Source organism: Cataglyphis hispanica, chromosome 4 (assembly GCF_021464435.1).
Source record: "Cataglyphis hispanica isolate Lineage 1 chromosome 4, ULB_Chis1_1.0, whole genome shotgun sequence".
NCBI lineage: Eukaryota > Metazoa > Arthropoda > Insecta > Hymenoptera > Formicidae > Cataglyphis > Cataglyphis hispanica.
The window spans coordinates 10993293-11005338 of record NC_065957.1 but is presented as its reverse complement, the minus strand read 5'-3'; the positions used below and the strand labels follow the sequence as shown (position 1 = coordinate 11005338).

Here is a 12046-nt window from a genome sequence, read left to right as displayed (position 1 = left end):
ACAGCATATGTATAAGCACAGCGTTAGTTGTGATCTATCCGCTTATCTTTCTTTGGTATTTTTGACTGAAAAACAAATGCTTGTGTGCGACAATTGATGTTATTGCACTGTTTTATACATATTTATATATATATATATATATTTATATTTTTATTTATTATTTATTTATTATTTTAATTTATATATTATTTTTATTTATACTTTTATATTAGATAATAAATTATAGTGGGGTTTGCGATATATATCTTGTTAATTAATGTCATCTATATTAAAAATAATTGAATATTAAATTTTTATATTTTGGGAGAATTGCATTTATATATAGAATATGCATCTTAATTTTCTATGGTTTTTCATTTGATTATTTCCTTAAAATAAAACAAATTTATGTACATATTGTCATAATTTTAACTTGTATGGAATGCGTGTCGTCAAAACTGTGCGAGGTGTCAAAAATATTTATATATACACACAGAGAAAGATATGTATACCAAAGCGACAATCGATCACAGGAGGGCGAAAGGTGGGGAGATGAAGAGAGGAGACATATCTGGATTCCCGGTGTATGCGGCCGAGACCATCGATCGGTATTATCATCAAGGATCTCGGTGCGGTGGAAAGGCGAGGGGGAGGGAAGAGGGAGCCTGCAGATGCATTTCTGATGTTCGAGACCACGCTCCCGGTCTGTGCATCGGGTGGGATATGGCGTGAGAGGAGAAACTCCGCGTGTGCGGGGCTTAGCCATAATCTGAAATATATTGGTGCCCGATGTTTGTCCACATCTCGTTGACCGGCATTATAAATCGGCGAAGCGTAGGCATTCGTTCGAAGACATTAGTCAAAGCCGAGGTAATGTCGTACGCGATAATGCGCCTGATATCGCGCCTTGTCCCGCGTGTGCGAGTTCGCGCCTATGTGTGTATGAATGTGAGCGCGATGAGCGACACATGCGGAAAGGTAAGAGATGCAGGTAACTCTAAGAATCGGAGGGTCGTCGACGGAAGGTCGCCAACGACCTCTCGAACGTCCGTCCTGGCGATGTTATTGAGCGAGAAAACGACGAGGCGTCGTAAAATATCGTTTAATAAATCAGGTATTGTGTGCTAATGACCGTCGCATTGCGTGCATTGCGAACATCGAGTTTTCGATTTATTGGCGAACGTTGCATATTCGCGTTGCTAGTCGAATTGAATCGACGGATGTTATAGATTGCGTTGTGAATTGGCTACTACACGGAGAAAATTAAATTGCGTTTTATTGCTGAAAAAATAGTTGATTAATTAATTAAAACATTTCCTACACATATATACATACATAGTAGAGAGAGAGAGAGAGAGAGAGAGAGAGAGAGAGAGAGAGAGAGAGAGAGAGAGAGAATTATATTATAAATAGAATTTATGCGATATATTTAGAATAAATTTTGCATAATATACTATATAATATTTAGATTTAATTTAAAAAAAAATTAATTTTTCAAATTATTCATTACGTGATACGAAGAAAAATATATCATGCATGCGTAATTGATAGATTCCATCTAAATTGAGACATATTTTAAGGATACATTGCACGCCAATAAGATAGACATAAGATAGACAGATATTTTAGAGGTGGAAGCCTTCATTCTGGAAGTAGGTCGTGTGACAAGAGTGATCCGAGCAAGATGTCAAGTGTCATTCAGAAACTAACCGTCCCCATGAATTGCTAAAGTTAGGGTACAATATTTGAGAGAGAAATATTTAGCCGAAAGACAGAGAGAAATGGGAATAGTGAGAGAAGTACAAAAAATAAGTCGAATGAAAAACAAACAAGTTATTATAATATATACACATAAATTGTGCATGCATAAATACTCATAGTGATACGTTGATACATGCTTGTATATAACGTGTCTTGATATTGTCTCTAATACATTTATTTCAATTATTTTTTAATTTTTTTCTTATAAGTTTTTCTTTTTGCTTAGACATGACTGGATAAAACATTTTATTCTTTAAGGAAAGATTTCTAAATTTTATAACAGTGACACATCATTATATTTACAATTTCAAACATCTCTTTCATTGAAATGATAAAAAATGATAAAAATTCTCTATAGCTAAATTTGAGCGTCGCATAGATTGTCAACAGCGATCAAAACTCCCGACAGTCGGACATGTCAAAATTTCCATTCGGAAACTAGGTCAGGCGCCGGAGATATGAGCGACCATCAAGCGCAATTCCCGAACTAACGTGTCCCGCCGTGTCCTCTGAATTCGTAAAGTAAGGATTCGCGAGGAATCTTCGAGGGGACGAAGGGTGGATGTTCGGTGGGTTAGTGGCGGCGAGAAAAGCAGGAGACGAAAAGAGAAAAAGAGAGAGAAGGCGGTGGTAAGAAGAAGGAGAACGGTGATCAGGACGGGAGGTAAAAGGAGGAAAAAAGATGGTAGCGCGGTGGAAGAGGCATGTGTCCCAAACGACGTATGCACGCCGAGACACGTAAACGATATATCAGGGGGTTAGCCGCTGGGGACGGACGACCCGAGCCATCTTTCTTCCACTTATACGTGCGATATTCACATGCGCAAACGTGATACACTCTATAGAGAGATCCACTGGCAGATATCCGGCGCTGCCGCTCACGACAGGAGCAGCCAGCGAGAGCAGCTCTCGTGAGCTGTAAATGTATTAAGGTTTGACGACCGCGGTGGGACCCCCTTTCGGTTCGAGGTGAGGTGGAGGACCCGAGGGTGGCAGCCGGATCTCTTGCCTACCTGTACGCTACGTGTTATGTGCACGCTCGTCTTACGCCACGTGAATGGTGACATCCGCCTCATTTTCGTAAATGATTTGTTTCATGATTTTTTTTTTCGCAACAGTTAAATAAGCGATTTTATTATATATTGGAAATTTTTCGTTCTCGATCGGATTCTAAGGACCTTTGTCCTTAGAAGTAAATTATATAGCAGCTTTTGTATATATGTATATGACATCTTGTATATATGCTTTGTCGAATTCTCGGTTTCTATATATTATCGAAATTATTTCTCGCGTAATCGCCGTTTGATTTCGACTATGCGACGTAAAAATTACTGATGGCGGGTCGTTGCGGAAATCTTGCTATGTGCGCGAACGTCCGCGCAATGAGGGTGTAGTAGCTCGTGTGGGGCGGCTCGTTCGTATGCGTGCGCATTATTACGTCCTTATATTATATCGCGAAGGTACAAATGTCCGTACGTATGTAAAATTCCTAGCTCCGGCCGCGTAGAGCCATAATAATATCTGTGCTGATAAATGAGACACATAACCGGGTCTCCGTACTCCCTCCCTCCCCTCCTCCCCTCCTCCCCTTCCCCTATTCTACCCCTCCGACCCACCCCCGTCGCACCATCCTCTGTCCACCCCACTATTTCTGTTGCTGCCGACGGTGCTGCGCCGCCGATGGTACCACCCCGTATGTCTCGGCTTATTCCACTTTTGCGGCGATGTATTACGAATTTTACATTTTACAAACGGCCCCGCTATCTTCCACGACACGCGATCCTTCGAGGTACAGCGAGGTTCGTGATAAAGGGACGCGGCGTGGGTGTTTGTACTCGGAATGAAATGGAAAGGAAAGCGACGCGGCTTCAAAACCAAGAGCGAGAGAGATTTCTTTAGGATATTCGAAAGTAGAAAATGATGCTGTCACGTTGATACGAATATCGCTGAATTTTTAGAGTCGGAGAATTTTGATCATTTCGTATTTTTCGTAATTAATCTCGAATATAATTTTAATTAATTATTAATATACATCTTTATTATATTTTGAGTAATCGACGAACACACACATATTTATGAAAATCCGTATTGTTTATGAATTATGATAGCTATGTTAAGTATATCATATATTTAAGGAGATAAAAAGTTTTGCATATTCATTATTTATGGTTTGTAATGTGCGCAATGCATATGCATTAGATCTTTGGTCCAATTGCTCCGAGTTGTGAAAAATTCGCTACGTTACGAAAAAGGACACATTAAAATGACGTTTTAGATTTTGCGCGATCGCACAGTGCGAACGACAGTTTCTCAGAATTATGGAAATCTCTGGCAATGTCGCTTTCAGAAAATAGCACGGCACGAAAATATGAAAACGGTTGACGAACGAAGGGGAAAGCATTACGCGCACAAGGGTTTCGCGAATGCCGCTGGTGATAAATAGCGAAAGATTTGCAAAATATATCGTGGCAGTAAGACCCGGCTCATATATGGCGGAAGAGGTTTTAGAAGAACGTATATCGTGCGTTCTGGAAGAAAATGGCGAACCGTTTGTGTCCTCGAATATTGCCAAGATATTCCCCAAGTTGCCCCGAATGCTTGTCAAGGGATGACTCGCAAAAAGAACGTTACTCCGTCTTGTGCTGAGAATTCGGCTTCTCGCGCGCCTTCAATTCCTCTGTATTATATTTTCGAGAATCGAAAAATATCTATCTTGCTTCATTTCGAAAATTTCTTATATGACTTGTAAATCGTCGACAAATTAATCGAAGAATATTAATAAGAAATTTAAATGTCATGTGAAGTGAACACCCTGTATATGAGACGCTACGAGGAAAGGTGTTATCATCGTGCGATTCATTCTACTCCCTTATACCGGCGTCTTTCGATACTTATATACCGCGGACATCGAATGGAGGCGAATCTTCTCGCGCGCGATTATCTCGATCTTTTATTCGGCGTTCGCTGACACGGGCTTTACCACTGAAAATAACCGACGCCGGTCGCGTCGGTGCTGCCGAGAGGCGCGAAATTAAAAAGGAATACGAGAAGCACCTTTAATCTCCCGGTCTATAAAGAGTCTCGCAGACGATCGCCGAGGATCGCGAAGCAACCGGCGGGGTGGGTGGGGAGGGGGAGGAGGGAGGAGGGGTAAGAAAGGATTTCGCGCGGTTTGGCAGCAGTCGCTACGTTTCGAAGCCATCGGCAGAAAGGAAATCGGCTTACCGGGTAAAAATATACTGATATTTATGAGGGTCGCGACATCAGGGCTAATCTTTGAGAGATAATAATTTATCGGCTATCGTCGGTACCAAGGAGTTGTATTTTGACTGAAATCCTTTAGCCGTCTGCTCGAACGGCGATATCTTGCAGATATCTTTGCGCGCCGATCCATATCTAAGTTCGTTCGATCGCCGGTCTGTGATTTTATGGACAGTTACATCCAATCGTCTTCTGAATAATTTTCGAAATGTAAGAAGTACAATGAACTTGAAGCTGCAGGTTTCTTTGTCCGAAAAAATATTTTCTAAATGACTTTGTTAAGTTTTTTCTACACATCTGTTTATTCGTAATACTTATTATTATATTACTTATGTGGAGTATGAGTTTATACGATTACAGTTAATTTCATCCAACAGAAATGGGAATTTAAATTTTTAATACCGCGACAAACAAAAGAAAAGAAACACAAATATAAATATTTAATGCGCTACATCTAGAATTTATCAGATGTATCAAGATAATCTAAAAGCTTTTCGCGGATTACACCGCGCGAGTTGGACACCACTGCATTGCTGGACCGAGTCGTATTTCATTCGGCTTCAAAGATCCGGCTGACAGTATATCGCGCTTCGATAGGGACAGACGAAACGACGAGAAAATCCTGACGTCAGCGAGTTGATGATACATGTCGATAATCTTCTCGGATCGTCTTACGAGTCAGAATTCGCTTTGACGCATCGTCCGATTAGAAAAACGTGTGCGAAAAACGTTCTCGCACCTTGCCTTGGCGCAACAAAAAATGTTTGGCGGATGGATCTTTCGATCGGAAGTCGCGTCGCGAAGCCACACGTGTACAGAAGCAAATCGGCGCGGCGTGGAAATAACGCGGGCGGAATAACAATGCGACCCGAACTTCTCCCGGTAATACATCGACTGACGTTCCGTTATTTATAGCGATCCCCTTAATCCACCCTAGGAGTGACGAATTGTATCAATGGCGATTCCAAAAATTTGTGGATGCATCGGAATCCTATGGTATCCTGCATATCAATCATGATCACGAGAGAATCAAGACTGTCTTTTATGTAAATTGAAAGGACTGGGCGAAAGTCTTTTTCTCTCTCATTTATGCAAGCAACTTTATTATTATAAAATTAGAAGAATATTTTTGGATATTATATGAAGCAAGAATTTCCTTGTTTTCCAAATATTTTTATTCAATATTTAGCTTTGCGATTGATAGTTATCTAGGAATCTGTATACTATGCAATAGCTATAATAACCAGCAATCACATGCACTGTCGACGGTGCTCTTTTTTTCTTTCGAGATATCGTGTGTCATCTCGAATTGGTATGCTACACGGTCTTCCAACAATACGACAATTTATATGGATTTAGGAGAGTCTTCAACGTTCTTTCGGATTCGCTTGCCTTGAGTTTTACTTTCCGCGGCATTCAGTAACGTCCCTCTCTCTCTCTCTCCTTTTCCTTTTCTCTCCCGATTTTCTCTCTCTTTTCCGCTACTTTCTCTCTCTTTCCCGTCCGCGTTATTTTTCTTTTTCTTTTTCTCCCCTCATCACCCACTCTCTCGCTTCCATGCCGCGGATCGCTCTGCTGGGCATCAGCGAGGTTTTATCCCGTATTCAGGGACTTGGCGTCATCTCTCATGGATGGATCGGCAATCCTCTTTCACTCTACTCCCCCGTCCTCCGCGCACTTACCACCCATCGCCTGAGTGTTGTAGCACCCCTTCGCCACGGTACCTATTCGCCCACTCGATGGCAGATTATATCGTGTCTGAATTCACGCATTCGCGCAAAGTGCGTGCATCGCGCGACATTCTTCGCGTAATCGCGCCGTGTTAACCCTTCACGGCTTAACGTAGGAGTCTGCTGTATCTTGATGTGTTAATGACGTATGCCAAAAGTACAGAATAAACGGATATTATTTTACAAATGGCTGCGCACACGCACATAAGATTTAATTTAGAATTTATTTTGGAAACCGCTATATCGATAAAATATAAAACGGAAAAGGATTTTAGAATTATAATTAACAATACCTATACATGATTAATTATTTATAATTACTTATTAGTCACTTAAAGCTCTCCTTCAATCTACGTTTTTCACATTACTTCAAAATATTAGACGTATAAATTCGTTATTATCATATAGATGCTATTTCTACATCATAACAATTATATGACATCTCTCTTAACGTTGTAGCTCAATTGATGTCAATATATTATTATCCAGACTACCCGATTGAAATCATTCCTTTTTCTATCGAACGCTTGTCCGGCGAACATATCGGCGTAATACGTTATTTAAAGATCATTTTATTCGGCGAGATAGCCTTTAGTAGGCCCAGACGTGCACTTTCGCTACGCGTAACGATTTTGCAAACTGCTCTTCTATGCTAATATCGATAAGGTGGAAAGACTGCGACCGTATTGCCGCCCGGGGATTTCCTTGCTACATCGAAAATCGTTCTTTTTCATGTCGGTTCTCAATCGTGTCTGGCTTCATCTTTGTACATGTTGTTGCGGAATTTTAAACCTTTTTTCACATTTCTCGTAAAATTACAACGCGCAGAAAGACGAACTGGCTATGATCGATCGTTATGTCTATTTAACAAATGAAGGATATTTCTCTCGTATTCGTACGTTGTATTCCTATTCTGCGATCCCTTTAGAGATACAGCATCCTTAAATTGAGGATCACTGGACGAACGCAGTTTCCAGCGACCACTAAGAGATGGCAGAGCCTGTGTCATAACATCTCTTTGATGCAACGCTTTAAATTCTGAATTTTATTTGAAGATTATGCAAATTGCTTTTCTGCTTTGTAGAAATGTCTAGATACGGTATTATTGTAGAATTTAACAGAATTATTTGCGACGGCAGAATATAACGGATTTAAACACACGATTGCTAAGAAAATCTCGAGTATTTAATGAGTTTACTTTAGCATTCACTTATTGTTTATAGATCGATGTTACGTATTAAAGAATATTAAAATGCAATTTGTAATAAACGATACGTGCTTATATATATATATGGTTGTTTGCGGAATTGCGCTTTTACGGAAAAACATCGAGTCTAATAAAAGTAACACGGCTGTATTTTTCTTCTAGATTCAATCGTTTCGTCGTGATGTCAGATCCATAACGGGGGGGACGTACAAAGGGATGCTGAAACGTGAGTAGAAATACATGTCTCAGTTCGGTACACGACGACAAATGTGATATAATGTTACCTCTCTGTGACAGTACACAATACGCGCATTTTTATATACGGTTGAGGAAGTTTCTTTTATCGTGCAAAGGCAGTATCTGTCTAAATCCGAAACTCTTGCTTGAGTTTCAAATAAATTGGATACGTAAAAAGTACAATAAAGAGGGATCGACGTCTCTGTTATTATAAATTTACGCCGTGCAGTGCACAACAATCCAATTAACAATGATGTAAAAGAAAGATAATAATAATAATAATAATAATATACACATTTAATAAACACATAAAATAGAAAAAAAATAGTTTAATTTTATAAGAGAAATTTCTTAAGAATTTTTAAAGTAATAAAAATTATTATTAAGAATGATTATAAAGTATTTAAAAGAATTTAAAATCTTTATATGAATTCAATAAGATGAAAAAATAGGATAATATCGGGTTGTAGAGATGTTGCTGGGATTTCTCTTATGGCATTATACTATACGCACTTCTTTGTTCATGTGCACAAAGGGCCAACGAGGTGCAAATCCTATTCCACGTACCGTAGTTGTACATGCTCAAGTGCGTCACGCAGGAAAAAGGCCTAATCCGGCTACGGAATCGACACGTACGATGTCTCAGCGTGCGAGATCGGGCCGATAATTCAGCCGGCCGATATTTATGATATTTATTGGCCGGTCGAAACAATGGATCGATATTGTTTTCCGATTCGGTACCTCCGCGACCGTACCCGCGTCGCTTTGTGCGCGTTGCGCGGTTACGCGCTTCGAACGTGCGTTCTTTATGCACGCACGCACACCCGCACAGACTCAGATCCAAGCGAGTCGACCGGTCTCTCTCGCCCCCCCTCTCTCTCTCTCTCTTTCTTTGTGCGCGAGGGGACATAAATAATATTTAATATGACAGTGCGAGGCGGCGTCGCTTTGTGCGATATATTTGGTATAGAAATGTCACACACACATACACACAGATCGCGTATCTCGCTGCCAAATGCAGCTCGCGCGCGGAATGCATCTCATCTTTAGTCAGATTACGAGGTCGATAGATACATTGCGAGAATATACGTTCCTTTGAAGAAAAGTTTGTAGAAAATTTTCAGCAAAAGAAACTCCTTGTAATATACGCAAATATTTTAAAATATCTATGTCATTTTTAATCTTGCGGATTACAAAATTGGCATTTCGACTTACGATTTATCAAAAACATACAATCGTGATTTTAATTGTTTAAAGTGCTTTACGGAGTTTCCTGCAATATATCGTGGCACTATAATATTAGAATCACGAAAGAATGGAATTTAATTCCGCAATATGAAAGATAACTGATTTACAAGTGTTTCTTTCCCAATGGCTAGTAAATAATAGGTTGTTGCTGACTTTTCTCTCTCTCTCGAAAAGACGGAACATGATCGGTAAAACCGCGCATTGTACTCTAGCTGTTAGCCTGTCTTCTGATGAAATTTCGTACTAATTTGTCTTGTAGTTTGCCGAGACGCTAGACAGCGCATATAATTGCATTATGTGGGCTCCGCCATTCAGCATACGATCGTGCTCAAAACATTAGCGTTTGCTCGAATCGACTGGAGAGACCGTTCGCGACGGCGGGATATTCGCCAATGCTAAATTTAGTCCTTCACTTCTTCCGCGCGAGTCGTCGCTGGGCGTTCGACGTATCGCGTTTGTAATGCAAGTTTCCGTATATAGGATATACGCGCGTAGATTCGCCATGTCTTCGCGATGTTTCTGTCAAATAAATAACCACTGAATAAACAAAGTTTCCGCGACGCATAACGGTTTAATACGACTGCGTTTATGTACACTGACGAAACGAAATACCAATGCGAATCATCGTTTACCGCGAGGAAACAAATCTCGTTGATGAAAGTTACTCGTAAAAGATGCGAAAAGTAATAGCTCGCGCTGACTCGTTTTTTTGCGTGACTTTTACGAGATGTGTATTTCTCGAAGACATGAATATAATTTGTGTGTTTCCGTACAAACTGTATTTAGGATAGTAGTGAGATTAATTTATATTATATACAGGAATTTTGTGCCGCGAATTATTTTCGATTCTATCTAACAAGCGTGGACACCCGCGCGACCGCCAGTTTATTCTCGATCTTCGATTCGATCGATCTCGATTCGAAAGAATTCAGCCTGAACAAAAGACGAATTGTCCATTTGAATATCAAATTTGATACCGCGACGTGGTATCGCGTTATCCATAATCGTATTCAAATGAAGATCGCGCAAGGTATGTATGTCGGTTTAATAGCGGTTACTCGTATCTTTCTTCCTTCTTTGCTTCTCTCTCTCTCTCTCTCTCTCTCTCTCTGTCTTTCTTTTTCTTTATCCCATTCTTCGTCGTGTTCCGAGGAGAACCTTAGGTGCCCCCGTTGTTGACGAACAATAACGATAAACCATATAATGGTTAAGCGCGACAAATATACGTGAGTATGTTGTATCTATAAAAAAAGAAGGGGGAGGGGGAGGGGAGAGGAGGAAAGTCGGAAGAGAAGTCGGCGGAGGTGGAAGACCCCGCATATGCATACAATTGATACAGATATACCATCGTCTTTACATACGTACGTGCGCCGCGAGTAAGTATTCTTCTCTCGGGGGTTGCTCGCGGATTTGCTCGCGAACGACGCGAGCATCGTATCGGTGCGATACGCCACGAACAGCCTAAAGCTGCCACGGTGCTATACGACGTCGGTGCTGTCGCAGATTCGAAACGGGTACAGAGCTGAAGAACGAGGGGGATGAGGGAGAGACTACCGGAGTAGCCGAGGCAGATACACCGCGGCTTGTACGGCGCCTTATTGCGGGGACTATTCGCGACGGGACGGGGCTAGTATACATCTGTTCCTGTTATAAGCCGTGATTTAGGAATGACCGTGGCCATTGATTCTTCCGCTTTAAAGGATATTGATCAGGGGATTAATGCGAGCTTATGTACATATATTGGAAAATCGATGCCTGAATGAGAGGAAGAGCTGAAGTCGATAAGTTTGAGCTTGTGAAAGGCGTCGCATTGATATTACCTTTTATTTTGATTAGTTTAATTCACTTTACTATTTGTATTATCCGCGAAACATTTATTGACACTACTTTTTTTCTATCAATAGTAAAACTATTGCGTAAAATAATTTATTAGTGATTTAATACTTTCAAAATCTTAAAATGTAGAAATGTTTGACAATGCATTTTTAAACAATGCAACAAAACACATATAAATAATTTTAATTCATAAAATATATTTTATTATAATGATATATGCTGTCTGATTATGCATATTTGTATTTATGTATAAAAATATTTAAAATTCCATGGGGCTATTGGACTTTTTAGGATTATTTAGAATTACGTGAGATCATGAAATGTCAAAAATTTCTCACGAATCTTTACGATTGGTTCAGACAACAGCTCCGAAATTTTCGTAACATTTTCGAAATTGGAGCGACAATTATCTCTCGGCAACACGCTCTAGTTATGCAATCAAAGGGGTCGTGAATAATAATCGCGGCTCGTAGGTAAATTTCGGGAAGAGAGATCTATCTGCTGTTTAAGCTTGCCACGTGAACACTTCACATCGTATTTCATATAAGTGAACCAGTCTAAGTACACCAGTGTGTAATGCCGCGGAGATATACGAACGTAGGAACGCGTATGACGCACCGGATAACCAGTTCCACGTGATTTGTGGCTATTCCTGGGCGATCCGGCCCCGATAATAAAGTGGCAATGGGGCTTGTTAGCGAGCGGGTTCAACCGGGTCGGTCGTGCGCGCGTCGCATGACAGTCAGCGTCATCGGCGGTTCATTTGGTGAAGATCATCATTCTGTGC

General features: G+C 40.5%; 1 long non-coding RNA gene across 1 annotated transcript in view; it reads left to right on the top strand.

The window, feature by feature from the left end:
- The window catches only part of LOC126848829 (uncharacterized), a 170708-nt gene that overhangs the window by 109359 nt on the left and 49303 nt on the right, over positions 1 to 12046 (top strand). Inside the window, exon 4 of the long non-coding RNA XR_007687313.1 lies at positions 8101 to 8164. This is a non-coding gene — a long non-coding RNA (uncharacterized LOC126848829). The remainder of the gene's footprint in view (positions 1 to 8100; positions 8165 to 12046) is intronic.